The sequence below is a fragment of the Bos indicus genome, chromosome 8 (assembly GCF_029378745.1).
Source record: "Bos indicus isolate NIAB-ARS_2022 breed Sahiwal x Tharparkar chromosome 8, NIAB-ARS_B.indTharparkar_mat_pri_1.0, whole genome shotgun sequence".
Lineage (NCBI taxonomy): Eukaryota > Metazoa > Chordata > Mammalia > Artiodactyla > Bovidae > Bos > Bos indicus.
The window spans coordinates 108,150,901-108,164,153 of NC_091767.1; positions in this window are offsets into that span (position 1 = coordinate 108,150,901).

Below are 13,253 nucleotides of genomic sequence, written 5' to 3' on the forward strand. Positions count from 1 at the left end.
ATATATGGATGCATACTCATACATACACATCAGGAAAAATCAGGTTTATATACATATTCAGAATTTTAGGATGACTCTCTAAGTTACTTATAGATCAAGTGAGAAATTATAATGGACATTAGGAAATATTTAGATCAATACTACTATGAAAATATCAAAGTTTGTGTTATAACTGAAATGATACCTCAAAGGAGTTTACAGGTTCAAATTTTTATATTCAAAAGCAAAAGAAGCAAAAGGTAATTAAAAATTTAGTAAAAGAACAGCAGGAAAATCTAAAGTGTTCAGGATTTAGTAATAAAGGCAAAGGTGAGTATGTGTGATGTGTGTCTGTGTGTGAGAGAGAGGGAATGGGAGAAAAAAGCATAGATCACACTGTTAAAAAAGGAGACATAACTATGGTTTCAAAAATGATTAATAGAAATAATAGGCATAGTAAACAAACATTCTAATAAATGGAAAATTATTTACGTATACAAAACGCTCAAAAATACAGATTACTAAATCTTGCACAATAAAAGGTAGAAAACCTGAATGATCTTTCTAAACATGAATGACATTGAAGCAACCCTTTTATCTATGCCCATAAACAGAACAACTGGATGAGTTGATTTTCAAGTAAATTGTATAAAGTGTCTAAGAAACCAATAATTCCAACCTATAAAATATCTTTGAGAAAATAAAATAAAGGGGGAGATTACTTTCCAACCTTTTTTGGAGGATCATACAACCTCATAACCAAAACCCCACAAAAGGATATATAATAAGAACTCTAGTAAGAAAAGAATAAGTATATAATAGACCACTGCTATTCATGAGCACGTAAAAGTTCTAAATAAAATTTTAGTAAACAGCATTCAACAATGAATAAAAATACCAATGCATCATGGTTAATATGAGATTGTTCTAGGTATGATTAATGTTGGGAAATCTATCAATGCATTTAATTGTATTAATTGGCCAAGTACGGAATTTAAATTTGAATCATACAATAAAAACTTTTTCAATAAAACTTGGCAACCATTTATAACAAAAACCTGTACTGAACTATGATTAAGCAAGAACTTTCTTAACTGCATAAAGGAGAGCTTAAAGAAGTCTACCAGAGAAACAGAATAACAAGAAAAATACACATATAAGGAAATGTAGTATATTGGAAAAGGAAAAAAAAAAAGACTGGCAAAGAAGATTAGTAGAAAAATTATAGTCTATTTAATAAGTGGTGCTGCTGTCTAAAGCAGTTCTCCCCATGGGAAAAAATAAAAAGGGAATTTCATCCTGCATCAAAAACAAAAATAATTTCCAAGTAATTTAAATACTTAAGTATGATAACTAAATCAATAAAACTTTTCAAAAATAAGGATAATATTTTTATGTCAACAGATGCGGGTTCTAAAACAACCCACCAAAGAACAAAGCATAAATAAAATCAGCAATTTGACTTCTGTTCAATTCAGTTCACTTGTTCAGTCGTGTCTGACTCTTTGCAATCCCATAGACTGCAGCACACCAGGGTTCCCTGTCCATCATCAACTCCCACGGCTTACTCAAACTCATGTCCATTGAGTCCGTGATACCATCCAAACATCTCATCCTCTGTCGTCCCCTTCTCCTCCCGCCTTCAGTTTTTCTCAACATCAAGGTCTTTTCAAATGGGTCAGTTCTTCCCATCAGGTGGCCAAAGTATTGGGGTTTCAGCTACAGCATCAGTCCTTGTAATGAATATTCAGGACTGTTTCCTTTAGGATGACCTGGTTGGATCTCCTTGCCATTCAAGGGACTCTCAAGAGTCTTCTCAAACACCACAGTTCAAAAGAACCAGTTCTATGGGGCTCAGTTTTCTTTATAGTCCAACTCTCACATCTATACATGACTACTGGAAAAACCATAGCCTTGAGTAGATGGACCTTTGTTGGCAAAGTAATGTCTCTACTTTAAACATGCGTCTAGGTTGGCGTAGCTTTTCTTCCAAGGAGGAAACTTCTTTTAATTTCATGGCTTCAGTCACCATCTGCAGTGATTTTGGAGCCCCCCAAAATAAAGTCTCTCACTCTTTCCACTGTTCCCCATCTATTTGCCTTGAAGTGATGGGACCAGATGCCATGGTCTTAGTTTTAAGCCAACTTTTTCACTCTCCTCTTTCAATTTCATCAAGAGGCTCTTTAGTTCTTCTTCACTTTCTGCCATAAGGGTGGTGTCATCTGCATACTTGAGGTTATTGGTATTTCTCCTGGCAATCTTGATTCCAGCTTGTGCTTCATCCAGTCCAGCATTTCTCATGATGTACTCTGCATATAAGTTAATTAAGCAGGGTGACAATATGCAGCCTTGACATACTCGTTTCCTGATTTGGAATCCATCTGTTGTTCCATGTCCAGTTCTAACTGTTGCTTCTTGACTTGCAAACAGGTTTCTCAGGAAGCAGGTCAGGTGGTCTGGTATTCCCATCTCTTTCGGAATTTTCCACAGCTTCTTGTGATCCACACAGTCAAAGGTTTTGGCATAGTCAATAAAGCAGAAGTAGATTTTTTTCTGGAACTCTCTTCCTTTTTTTCGATGATCCAGCAGATCTTGGCAATTTGATCTCTGGTTCCTCTGCCTTTTATAAATCCAGCTTGAACATCTGAAATTTCATGGCTCATGTACTGTTGAAGCCTGGCTTTGAGAATTTTGAGCATTATTTTACTAGTGTGTGAGATGAGTGCAATTGTGTGGTAATGTCAACATTCTTTGGCATTGTATTTCTTTGAGATGAAATGAAAACGGACCTTTTCCAGTCCTGTGGCCACTGCTGAGTTTTCCAAATATGCTGGCATATTGAGTGCAGCACTTTCACAGCATCATCTTTCAGGATTTGAAATAGCTCAACTGGAATTCCATCACCTCTATTAGCTTTGTTTGTAGTGATGCTTTCTAAGGCCCACTTGACTTCACATTCCAGGATGTCTGGCTCTAGGTGAGTGATCACACCATCATGGTTATCTGGGTCATGAAGATCTTTTTTGTGCAGTTCTTCTGTGTATTCTTGCCACCTCTTCTTAATATCTTCTGCTTCTGTTAGGCCCATACCATTTCTGTCCTTTATTGTGCATGAAATGTCCCCTTGGCAACTCTAATTTTTATGAAGAGATCTCTAGTTTTTCCCATTCTATTGTTTTCCTATATTTCTTTGCATTGACCACTCAGGAAGGCTTTCTTATCTCTCCTTGCTATTCTTTGGAACTCTGCATTCAAATAAGCCTATCTTTTCTTTTTTCCTTTGCCTTTCATGTCTTTTTCTTTTCTCAGCTATTTGTAAGTCCTCCTCAGAAAACCATTTTGCCTTTTTGCATTTCTTTTTCTTGGGGATGGTCTTGATCACTGCCTCCTGTACAATGTTATGAACCTCTGTCCATATTTTTCAGGCATTCCATCAGATCCAATCCCTTGAATCTATTTGTTACTTCCACTGTATAATCATAAGAGATTTTATTTAGGTCATACTTGAATTGCCCAGTGGTTTTCCCTACTTTCTTCAATTTGAGTCTGAATTTGGCAATAAGAAGTTCATGATCTGAGCTGCACAGTGCTGAAGCAGTGGCTGTGTAGCACTGGAGTGACTTTGAGAAAATAAACCACTTCCGGTGGCAATGGAAAAACCTCAGCAAGATGGTAGGAGGGGCAAAATCACATTTAGAATCTAACCCCATACCCGCCAGAAATGCTCAGAAGGCTCAAACAAACCTATGCACACTACGACCCAGAGACCCCACATAGACTGGGACAAAACTGTGTTTGAGTGTCTCCCGTGGAGGTATGGGTCAGTAGTGGACTGTTGCAGGGGTAGGAGCTCTGGGTGCAGTAGACCTGGATATGGCATAAGCCCTCTTGGAGGAGGTCACCATGAATCCCACCATAGAGCCACCAGAACTTCCACAGGACTGGGGAAACAGACTCTAGAATGGCACAAACAAAACCTTGTGTGCACCAGGACCCAGGAGAAAGGAGCAGTGACCCCACAAGATACTGACCCAGACTTGCCCAAGAGTGTCCAGGAGTTGTGGCAGAGCTGTGGGTCAGTGGTCACCTGCTGCAGGGTTGAGGGTGCTGAGTGCAGCAGTGTGTGCATAGGACCTTTCGATGGAGGTCGCTGTTATCTTCATTATCTCCACCATAGTTTGGCCTCAAGTCAAATAACAGGGAGGGAACACAGCCCCACCCATCAACAGAAAATTGGAATAAAGATTTACTGAGCATAGCTCTGCCTTCTCAGGACAAGATCCAGTTTCCCCCTTAGTTGGTCTCTCCCATCAGGAAGCTTCCATAAGCCTTTTATCCTTCTCCATCAGAGGGCAGACAGACTGAAAACCATGATCTCAGAAAACTAACCAATGATCACATGGACCACAGCCTTGTCTAACTCAGTGAAACTATGAGCCATGCCATATAGGGCCACTCAATATGGACATGTCATGGTGGAGACTTCTGACAAAACGATGTCCACTGGAGAAGGGAATGGCAAACCACTTTAGTATTCTTGCCTTGAAAGCCCCATGAACAGTATGAAAAGGCAAAAAGATAGGCCATTGAAAGGTGAACTCCCCAGGTCGGTAGGTGCCCAATATGTTACTGGAGATCAGTGGAGAAATAACTACAGAAAGAATGAAAAGATGGAGCCAAAGCAAAAACAGCCCACATGTGGATATGACTGCTGGTGGAAGCAAAGTTTGATGCTGTAAAGAGCAATAATGCATAGGAACCTGAAATGTTAGGTCCATCAGTTCAGTTCAGTCACTCAGTCATGTCTGACTCTTTGCAACCCCATGAATTGCAGCACGCCAGGCCTCCCTGTCCATCACCAACTCCCGGAGTTCACCCAAACTCATGTCCATCGAATCAGTGATGCCATTCAGCCATCTCATCCTCTGTCGTCCCCTTCTCCTCCTGCCCCCAATCCCTCCCAGAATCAGGGTCTTTTCCAATGAGTCAGCTCTTTGCATCAGGTGGCCAAAGTATTGGAGTTTCAGCTTTAGCATCAGTCCTTCCAAAGAACACCCAGGACTGATCTCCTCTAGAATGGACTGGTTGGATGTCCTTGCAGTCCAAGGGACTCTCAAGAGTCTTCTCCAACACCACAGTTCAAAAGCATGAATTCTTTGGCGCTCAGCTTTCTTCACAGTCCAACTCTCACATCCATACATGACCACTGGAAAAACCATAGACTTGACTAGATGGACCTTTGTTGGTAAAGTAATGTCTCTGCTTTTTAATATGCTATCTAGGTTAGTCATAACTTTCCTTCCAAGGAGTAAGCATCTTTTAATTTCATGGCTGCAATCACCATCTGCAGTGATTTTGGAGCCCCAAAAAATAAAGTCTGACACTGTTTCCACTGTTTAGTGGATCTATTTCCTATGAAGTGATGGGACCAGATGCCACCATCTTAGTTTTCTGAATGTTGAGCTTTAAGCCAACTTTTTCACTCTCCTCTTTCACTTTCATCAGGAGGCTTTTTAGTTCCTCTTCACGTTCTGCCATAAGAGTGGTGCCATCTGCATATCTGAGGTTATTGATATTTCTCTTGGCAGTCTTGATTCCAGCTTGTGCTTCTTCCAGCAAATTGGAAGTGGTCAAACAGGAGGTGGCAAGAGTGAACACCGACATTTTAGGAATCAGCAAACTAATATGGACTGGAATGGGTTAATTTAAATCAGATGACCATTTTATCTACTACTGTGGGCAAGAATCCCTTAGAAGAAATGGAGTAGCCATCATAGTCAACAAAAGAGTCCGAAATGCAGTACTTGGATGCAATCTCAAAAACAACAGAATGATCTCTGTTTGTTTCCAAGGCAAACCATTCAATATCACGGTAATCCAAGTCTATGTTATGACCAGTAACGCTGAAGAAGCTGAAGTTGAACATTTCTATGAATCCTACAAGACCTTCTAGAACTAATACCCCCAAAAAGTATCCTTTTCATTATAGGGGACTGGAATGCAAAAGTAGGAAGTCAGGAAACACCTGGAGTAACAGGTAAATTTGGCCTTGGAGTACAGAATGAAGTAGGGCAAAGGCTAGTAGAGTTTTGCCAAGAGAATGCACTGGTCATAGCAAACACCCTCTTCCAATAACACAAGAGAAGACTCTACACATGGACATCACCAGATGGCCAACACTGAAATTATATTGATTGTATTCTTTGCAGCCAATGATTGAAAACTGCTATACAGTCAGCAAAAACAAGGCTGGGACTTGACTCTGGCTCAGATAATGACTTTTGTTATATTACATCTATTCGTTGTTAGACCCAATAAAGAGATGAAAAGACAAGCCACAAACTGAGAGAAAACATTTGTGACCATGTAAGTGACAGAAATTTAACTTGCAGAATGGATAAATATTTTTAATAAAACAATAACAAGTCCCAGCACAATTGAAAAAGGGAAAAATGTAGAAAGACATGATCTTGCTTTTCAGTACAAAGGAAAATGTCACTGCCCCTTGACATTTGAAAAGATATTGACCATATAAGGAATAAAATGTAGATGCAATGAGCTGTTTTTTCATAGCTACAAGTTTAACAAAATCTAAGTTTATCAGGAGACCTGGGTTTGATCCCTGGGTTTGGAAGATTCCCCTGAGGAGGGAATCGCAGCCCTCTCCAGTATTCTTTCATGGAGAATCCCTATGGACAGAGGACCCTGGTGGTCAACAGTCCTTGGAGTCACAAAGAGTCAGACATGACAGAGTGACTAAGCACAGCATACAGCTCAAGAAATTTATCAATACCAAAAGTTACCAAGGATGCAAAACGGAAATAGTTCTCATGCTCATTAGATGCCTGTATCTATGGCATTTTATGAAAGCAACACAGAAGCAGTATTAAAAATATACTTAACTTTTCACCCAAAATGTCTTACATGGGGTCTTTCCCACAAAAATAAAGACTTAGGATCAAGATATCTATGGAAACAGATATTTACTGGAGCATTATTCAAAAGGGCAGAAAGGAGTTAACAAAGTGACAAATAGGGGAAATGATGAAATAAATTATAGTACATTTATACCAAGGGACTCTTTTATAGCTATTAAAAATAATGGATTAGAACTATGCTACCTGATAAAGAGAATTATATAAGGTATAATTGATTAGAAAACTTGAAGTGGGAAATATGTATAATAAGAAAAATAATCTGTAAGATAAGTTCCCATTTTGTAAGGTAAAATTGGCAAAAATCCCCATTTGTTCTTGCATACACACAGACACAGTGTATATTAGCATGTGTATACTGTGTCCTGTATGTAAGCATGAGCAAAACGTGAAGGCTATCTCACATGTTGTTATGTATGCTGCCTTGTCAGAGGGAATGAGGTGGTGGTGAGGGGGGAACAGGGCTAGACAAATGAAGAAAGACTGCACAAAAATGATGTAACTGATTTATGTAAAATAATACCTGCTTGTATATACAGATGAAGTACTTTTAAAAACCCCACAAGTAGTATAAATCTATATTGAGTAACTTGTACCATTTTGTGATGGATTCCAAAGTTGAGGTGGGTGGAATCAAGTTGCAGACTAACATATAATAGCATTCTGTGTGTGAAGGAAATTTCCATATATGTATATATATATACATATATATAATACATGTATTTCAAGGAGAAAGGCATGTAAGAATATATCAGTTCAGTTTAGTCACTCAGTCATGTCTGACTCTTTGCGATCCCATGGACCGCAGCATGCCAGGCTTCCCTGTGCATCACCAACTCCCAGAGCTGGCTCAAACTCATGTCCACCTAGTCGGTGATGCAATCCAACCATCTGTAAATGTTGATTACTTGGCATGGTAGAGGTGACAATGGTGGTGAAGAGTAGAGATGAGTAGAAGGGCAATGACTCCATCTGTCTTTATGCATCTATGCACTGCATTGCATCACTTCTCACAATAAGGATTTATGTATCCATTACCTACTACTGTGTAACAAACCACCCCAAACTAAGTGGTTTAAAAGAAAAGAACACTTATTCTTTTTATGATTCTGTGGGTTTGCTGGTAAGTCTTCTGCTCTGGACTGGTTTAGGTGGCTCAACTAGGCAATCTCATGTGTCTGAAGAGTTGGTTTGGTATTGATGTGATGGAGATCAATTGACCACGTGTGGATCACCACTTGGCAAGCTAGCTTAGATCAACATCATCATAGTCATGGGGCTCCCAAGAGCAACAACAATGCAAGCTCCAGTAAGGAAGCACTTCATAAGCCTCTGCTCTTGACATATATTAATATTATGTTGCCAAAGCAAGTCACAGAGTCCAAAAAGGAGTCCTAACAAGGGCACAGATAGAAAAATAATTTGTAGGCACTTTTACAACCTATCACAATGTATTTGCAAACTTATTGTCACTATCATTTTATTCATTTCAGTTCTCTCCCATTGAAAGCACGCTGATTAAGGCACTCGCTATCTTTCTTTTTTTCCCCCTGCATCATATTGCTTATCTGATCTTAGTTATTTACACCCTTGCCAGTGAAAGGGCTGGAGTGAAACCACTGGACCACCAAACAATTCCCAAGGCACTCATTATCTTTTAAGCATAGACTTTCTGACAAGGATCCTTCATGAATTATTTCTTATTCTCTTCTGTGCCACCCTACATTGCTCATTTTCTATATTCTCTATTCACCATTGGAGTGTGGTCAAGGAATCTATAATTCCTAGTTTCCATAGATAATCCTGGTTTATGCTTGTTTCCTTATCAGGTTTAGAATTTGGTGTGGATCTTTAAGAATTTTCTAACAAAATAGTATTACTTATTGTTTCATTTAAACAAGCCAGAATAGGTTTGGGAGACATCCAGGACTTTGCACTTCTTGTTTCTGTTCGGGTCTTATCTAAAAACCTGTGAGATGCTTGTATAGTGAACCAGATATTCACCTTGGGTGTGTGTGTGCTCGGTGGCTCAGTCACATCCGACAGTTTGTGATCCCTTGGCTGTAGTCTGCCAGGCTCCTCTGTTCATGGGATTTTCCAGGCGAGAATACTGGAGTGGCATTGCCATTCCCTTCTCTGGGGATCTTGCTGACTCAGGGATTGAACCCGAGTCTTTTCCGTCTCCTGCACTAGCAGAGAGATTCTTTACCACTTGAGTCACCTTAACAACTGCCTATACATGGAAAATGACCAGAAATAACCCGTCCCTCTTTTTCAGATCATTTCTAGGTGTCATATGTGGCTCAGCTGGTAAAGAAACCGCTGCAATGTTGGAGACCTAGGTTTGATCCCTGGGTTGGGAAAATCCCCTGAAGAAGGGAAAGGTTACCCACTCCAGTTTTCTGGCCTAGAGAATTACGGACAGTATAGTCCATGGGACGGCAAAGAGTCGGGCACGACTGAGCGACTTTTTCACTTTCAGAGCCTTGACGCACTTAGATTTCGTGTTAGTGTTAGCCTGCTGGAGGAAGGGCGCGTGCTGCCCCTGCTGGCCATTTGGTGTACTAGCCACTGGTGCCGTAGCCTCCACCATGGCGCCCAAGGGAAATTGAAATGCCCAGGTCAGTGGGCATATACAGGGAAATACATCAGGAAATAGGGACTAACCATCTCTTTGACCACAATCAAAATAGCAGTTCTTTCCCAATATTTATTGATTTTAATGTCTGGTAATCTTGTTTCTTTTTGATAAATCTTGTTGAACACAAAGAGCTTTAAAAAGTGAATGCTTAATTAAAAATTAATACTGAATTCCAGTTACTAAAGAAGGTTGATGATGAATGCTGTCTTCAAAAAATATTTTTCAACATTTACCATATCTGCTATGAAAAGCATAGCAAATCACTAGCTATGGAAACACTGAATCACAAATATGATGAAGAAAAGTCAGATATCCTTCAAGTTAGGAGCTGATTTATGAAGAATGTTTCCCCAAACAACTAGTTAACTCAGGAGACTATAGAAGCTAATTTCCATATCTATCTTAAAACATGACTTTCTTTTGAGACCGTATGCTGATTTTACTTTCTCTCATTTTTATTTGGAGTTTTCTCCTGCAAGTAACAAAAAGTGAAGTGATAGTCTTTCCATTAATATAAGAAAGCTTTATGCACATATAAATTAAGTTAGTTTTATATTGGAATCAATAGATGCTATCAATAGAAAACTATTTAATTTTAATAATGATTTGATTTTTAAAAAATTCTTTTTAAAATCAAAAGGAAAATTTGAGAAGTCATTGGTCTAATGTTACAGAGAAGGCAAGGGCACCCCACTCCAGTACTCTTGCCTGGAAAATCTCATGGATGGAGGAGCCTGGTAGGCTGCAGTCCATGGGGTCACTAAGAGTTGGACACAACTGAGTGAAGTCACTTTCATGCATTGGAGAAGGAAATGGCAGTCCACTCCAGTGTTCTTGCCTGGAGAATCCCAGGGACGGGGGAGCCTGGTGGGCTGCCATCTATGGGGTCGCACAGAGTCGGACACCACTGAAGTGACTTAGTAGCAGCAACAGCGGTCAAATATTAAGCAGCTGACATTTGAGGGAATGATGTTGTAAATTCAGGTGGAAGTACAATATTGAAATAGTTTCCGTTGTGATAATATGAATACAAACTTTGATGGAGCAGATGATGATAAAAACTTATGGTTTTACTAATTTTATGGGGAAGAAATGTACAAGGAATTGTTACTGATGCCCTTTATAATCCATAATCATGTCCATTCAAGCAGTTTAAAAAATTCATTAGACTAGCAATGCCTACTTTCTTCTTGCTGCTCATGATAAATCAGATTTTAGAAATATTTCAGCTTTGAAAGAACTATTTTATAAATCAATCTGTTTTAAAATGATAGTAAACTATTTTATTTTTCAGATGCATCCTCTAAATTTTGGATGTATAGTGTTAAAAATTGTTAACAATATATTCAATGTAATGAGTGTGAAAAAGTCTTCAGATTTTTAACTTTTAGAAAGTTGAATATATATTCTGTATTGAAAATGTTGAAGTTCAATTTCAAAAAATTGAAAAATGTATTCTGTCCTGGAATGGAGTGACATTGAGAAAGTCCTCTAGTTTGCAGCAATTTGATTTAGTGAAGTGTTAAAAAGAATCGTATATAGAGAAATATCTTTGACAAGTTTTTGTCTTGTAGAAGTGTTTACCACAGTAAGATTCTCTAAATGGAGGGGGAAAGAAAATAACTGTGAAAATATCTAGTTGAGATATGTATTCATCTTACTACACAACATATAAGAGTATACTCCATTAACAGAATTTGCTGTTGGTTTAGTTATCTCATATCCACAGAGAGAATATTTCCTCAACTAAAATGATCACGTATAGAGATAAGAGTCCATAGACGATAGCAACAACTTTAAATGTGTTAGCCATGGCATGAAACTTTGAAAAAGATAACAAATAATTTTATGAATAAATTAGTAAGATCACAATGAAAAGAGACCATTACCCAGGGAGGAAAAAAGAAACAAACAACAGCAACTCAGTATTAGAAAGAGATATTGCTAAGAAACTGATTAGAGTATATGAACGTGTGCTGAAAACAAATATTCTCCTTGTTGAATTTTAACATTCAGATAATTAAATATAGCATGATTTTATAATATTTAGAGATTATTTTATGTCTTTGAAATTAGTTTTAAATAATATCCAGTTATATGAACACTGATAGAGTAAAATTGACCAGTCAATAAACATAGACATTACTAAGCTTCGTATGAAATTTTATGTTAATAAGCTTTATTTGTTAGAGTAATTTTAAGTTCACAGCAAAAGAATAGGGTTCTCATATGGCCATTATATTCCCACATGTGCACAACTTCCCCATTATCAACATCCCCCACCAGAGTGGTAAATTTGCTACAATCAGTAAACCTACATGGACATTCATTATCACCCAAGGTCCACAGTGGTTTACTACAGAGTTCACTGTGGGTGGTGTACATTCTGTGAGTTTGGAAAAAAGCATCATGATGTGTATCCACCATCATAGTATCATACAGAATTTTCTCACTTTCCTAAAATCCTCTGTGTTTGGCTAATCCTCATTTGCCCTCTCCAGCCCTGGCAAGTATTGATCTTTTTACTGTCTTCATAGTTTTTGCCTTTTCCTGAATGTCACATGTGCTGTGTTTAGTCACTCAATTGTGTCCGACTCTTTGTGACCCCATGGTCTGTTCATGGGAATTCTCTAGGCAAGAATACTGAAGTGCGTTGCCATGCCCTCCTCCAGGGGATCTCCCCAACACAGGGATCGAACCCAGGTCTCCTGCACTGCAGGAAGATTCTTTACTGTCTGAGCTACCAGAGAAGCCCTTAGTTATATGTATTTAAGGTTTCTTCCTCATTTGATGACTTGTGAGTTCATTTCTTTTTAATACTGAGTAATATTCCACTGTCTGGATGGATATACCATGGTTTATGTATCCAGTCACCTACTAGAGAACATCATGGTTGCTCTAATTCTTGACAATTATGAGGAAAGCTGCTTTAAATTACCTGTGTGCAGAGTTTTGTGTGATGGTTTCTACTCATGTGGATAAATAATGAAAAACAAGATTTATGGATTGTATGGTTAGAGTATATTTAGTTTTATAAAGAAGTGCCAAACTGTTTCCCAAAGTTGTAATCCTACCAGAAACGACCGAGAGAAAAGTTGTTGTTTCTCAACATCCTTGTCAGCATTTGGTATTGTCAGCATTTTAGATTTTTGTCATTTTAGTAGTGGTATCTCACTGTTTTAATTTGCATTTCCCTGGTGACTTATGATGCGGACTATCTCTTATTTGCCATCTGTGTGCCTTTTTTGATAAGGTGTTTGTTTAGGGCTTTTGTCCATTTTTAAATTGAGTTTTTATTGTTGAGTTTTAAAAGTTCATCGTATATATTTAATGAGAGTCCTTTATTTTCTCCAAGTTCGTGATTTTTCTTCTCAGCATTTCTGCATTGTCTTTTGCAGAGCAGACATTTTTAGTTTTGATGATGTCCAACTCATCAATGATTTCTCTCATCAATGATGCCTCTGGTGTTGCACCCAAGGGGCCATCACCATGCACAAGGTCATCTAGGTTTCTCTCATGCTATTCTCAAGGAGAATTTACAGGTTTGCACTTTAGAGCTACGATTCATTGGGTGTTACTTGTGCCTGTTGGTCAAGTCTGTTTCTAGATCTATTTCTCCGCATGTGACTGTCAGTTCTAGCTCCTTTTGTGGAAAAGACTATCTTTGCTCGATTGTATGGTTTTGCTTCTTTGTCCAA